The sequence below is a fragment of the Nannobrachium achirus genome (assembly GCF_963921795.1).
Source record: "Nannobrachium achirus genome assembly, chromosome: 18".
NCBI lineage: Eukaryota > Metazoa > Chordata > Actinopteri > Myctophiformes > Myctophidae > Nannobrachium > Nannobrachium achirus.
The window spans coordinates 21198751-21202675 of record NC_137825.1 but is presented as its reverse complement, the minus strand read 5'-3'; positions in this window follow the sequence as shown (position 1 = coordinate 21202675).

Here is a 3925-nt window from a genome sequence, read left to right as displayed (position 1 = left end):
CAAGTACATTTTGATGCCAATACTTTTGTAGTTACTTTTACTCAAGTACATTTAGAATTCCAGACTTTTACTTGTAACAGAGTACTTCTACATGGCAGTATTGATACTTTTCTGTTGTTTTTTAAGATAATTATTTTGGGGGTCTTTCTCTGCCTTTATGATAGGGGATAGTGGAGACAGACAGGAAACAGAGAGAGAGAGAGAGACGGGGAGTGACACACAGCAAAGGCCGTCTGGAACGGGACTCGAACCCGCGACACACTGTCAGGAGGATACACAGAGCCTACATGTGGCATGCGCCTGGACCGCTATAGGCCAGCAGGCACCCCAGCATTGTACCATTACTTATTAAGTAAAAAAAAAAGGGAGTACATTTTCCACGCCCTCCCCCTGGCACGGCCGGGTCAACTCAGACCACTGTCCCTGGCAGGGGACAACATCTGTCTGCCAGGGGAGTGCGGGCGCCGCGGTACACTTTGTACCCGCCGCAGTCAGCCCTGTCCATCACACATGTTTTGGCATGTCACCAACTATCAGCACCACGCCAGGGCTGGGCTGGTTCTGTGCCCTCTGAAGATATTCGCCAGCGCCGAAGTGCATGTGCGTGTGTGTGGTGCGCGTGCACGCCTGTGTGTGTGCGTGTGTGTGTGCTTGTATTACTCACTACACTTGTGAGGGCCTAGAATTTCGTCACCGTCCGGCAGAAACCTTGTATCTCCAAGTTTCAAACGTGCATGTTTTGTTTTTGGTAAATCAAAACCCTACTTCATCGTAAAATAGCAGATCTACAAGCACATAACGCCTCTAGTTGTTTTGGACATACAAGGGAAGGTTTTGGACATACAAGGTTTCCACCCGACAACGACGATTTGAGAGAGGCACCGTGAGGACAAATCTTCCTACAAGATAAGTGTTTGTTTTACGGTTCAGAAAGACTTGGGTTTAGGTTTAGGTTTAGAGAGGGTTGTGGTTATAGAGCTTTCCCTGTTTTATACTTAGTTGCGGTGGCAAAAAATGTTGATGTCCTCGTAAGTGCAGCAATACAAATCTGCGTGCGTGCGTGCGTGCGTGCATGCAAGTGAGTACGTGCGCGACTGCGCGTGTCTGTGTGTGCGTGCGTGTGTCTGTTTCTGTGTGTGTGCGTGCGTGCGTCTCTCTGTTTGTGTGTGTGCGTGTGTGTGCGTCCGTGTAGCAAAGAGAGAGACAGCCGGGAACGCTGGGGATGATGCCACGTCTATTTTTAGTCCGGTACACTGAGTTCTCCCTGGGTGTTGTGCTGCACTGTTCCTAGGACAGGCAGGCTGCCGGGTCATCCAGCAGCAGCACACAGAGTACAGGAGATGGCTCTGGGTCAGCTCCGTGACCCCCTTCTCTCCCCTACACTCCCCTCCCCTCCCTCCCTCCTTCAGTGGGAGAGACACATACAAAGATTCCTGTCCAGTGAGACTATCTCGGGAGGGGGGGGAAAAGAGGGTCTCTCTCTCTCTCTCCTTCTCTCTCTTGACGGATGCCATGTTGGTCCACCTCTCTCGGCGGTGACTAATGGGCTAATAGTTCAACTGTCACCCTGGGTAGCGTTATCTCCAGCGTTCACATGGGGAAGGATACCACCCTGGTACGTCTCAGCCCGCCAGCCCACCAGCGGCCCTGGCCCCTGAAAAGATACCCTCCGCACACTAGGGGTGTCCATACTCCCTTTCTTATAAAACAGTCAAAAGTGACGCGAAGCGGACGCTCACGTTTTGAGCTTGCAGATCGGCAATAAACTTATGCCATCAACACGTAACAGCACTAGAGTGGTGTTTTAAGCTCTTCTTTTCTCTTTCTCCAAGACGAGTGTCTCTGCCAGCGCAGCATCTCGTGGATAGATGCATGCATGGAGTATGTTACACAGATATTGGTGTCGGGCAGAGCCTACAGAAATGTGTGACCGGCGACCGCATCGCCTATACAGTAGTTGTTAATGCCTTTACAAGGATCCCCAGGGGCCCTTGGGAGGTGGTTCCAGGGGGGTCCTCAGCAAAACGCGTACAGCATCACAATACCATTATATCATTGTGAGTTTGTCTAGCCTCTAATGTTTGGGAGCATGTGCGAATATTTTTCTCCACTTCGATATTTAAAAATATACAAGAAAAAAAAACTGTTGGAGATACGAGTTTTCTGCCCCGCATGGTGGAAACGGCGACAAAATGTGAAGCGGGATTGTATAAAGCCAGGGAGAGAGAGTTATGATCACAGCTTGACAAATTTCTCATCGGCGCTCGTGGACAAATGGGCTCCTGAGGGAAAAACATCAACAAGTTTGACGTGATATATTGTGGACTGGGCTTGATTGTAGAGATGTGTGTGTGTGTGTGTGTGTGTGTGTGTGTGTGTGTGTGTGTGTGTGTGTGTGTGTGTGTGTGTGTGTGTGTGCGCGCGCGCGCGTGCGTGTGTGTGTGTATGGACCTGGCTTTCTGGGAGTAGAGAGTGAAGTCATTTTGTAAAGCTGCTATCCTGGCCAGCCAGGGCCCAACCGACTGCGATAATCACTGGAGATCAAGGCCACCTGACAAGTATTCTACAAGAACCACAACTGTTTAGGCTATCCTTTACATCCATTACAGGCACTCGCACTCGCACATGCACGCACGCACGCATACACACACAGAGAGATAATGAATCCTTGAGTCGATACGTTTGCACTGTGTTGACTTCAGTGGTGGAAGAAGAAGTACTCCGATGTTTCACTTAAATAAAAGTGGCTGTACACACAATGTAGAAACACATATGCTAGAATTAAAACAGCCGTCGTCACTGTCCGGCAGAAACCTCGTATCTCCAAGTTTCACATCTGTCAGTATTTCCGTAATGTAAAGCCCTGTGTCATCATACAAGACTGTCGCACAAAACCTGTGAAAATAGCCGATCTACCGCGAGGCGTTGTGTGCTTGTAGATCGGCTATTTTCACTATTTTAAATCACTGTTTAAATGATAAATACAAAACGAACGGTTTTGGACATACAAGGTTTCCACACGACAACGACGTTACGACACTATGTTCAAATGGACCCTTGCGGGTCTGCAACTCTCTGAGTGTACAAGAGGAACCAAACACATTCATAGTTAGGAACCAAATGGACCCTTTACAGGTCTGCAAATCTGAGAGTGTACAAATGGAAACACAGTTATTGATATTATTGACATACCCTGAAGAAGGCTGTGCTGTGCTGGCCACACTACACGTGGGTTATCCAAGGTTTTAACTTCTACTCTGAACTAGCCACTGCAACAAAGGCTGATTTAACTTTTATCACCAGAAGATTGCCTTGGTTTCTTGTTCCTTATTGTTTTAATTATTGATAGTTAGGAATCAAATCAAACTGTAAAGGGCTTTGCACACAGACAGGTATTTTTCGCACGAAAAAAAAGGACGATTGATTTCCTTTTTTTTAAGAAAGCAATGATTCTCTATGACCTCATGCACACCGGCTCCGAATTTGCCATGCAGCAGGTGGCTGCGGCAGTGCGTTTTTTTTCTTCCCCCGATCGAACCTAGTTCGATTTGTGCATCTTGTCACATGCGGTAAAAACTCATCACTCCTTTTATGACTCCTTTTTGGATCCGCAGTGCGGATTCCGCACAGCATTGCACACAAAATCCAATGTGTTTTAATCATGCAGCAAACGGAAAAAAAATCCGCAATTGTTGAAAATCGCGCCTGTGTGCAAAGCCCTTTACTCTGAGAGTATACAAATGGAGTCAAATGTTAACACTGAGGATTTTTACAGTATAGATATATACTGTGTCCCAGAGATTTAAGAAAAGCTAATGTGTATATCAAACTGGAGGTCCGTGAAATTGTAAAGGTTTGAGTGTATCACAGCTATAGGACACAGCTATGCAACCAAGGCTACTATAGCGCTATCAAGCTTATCAGC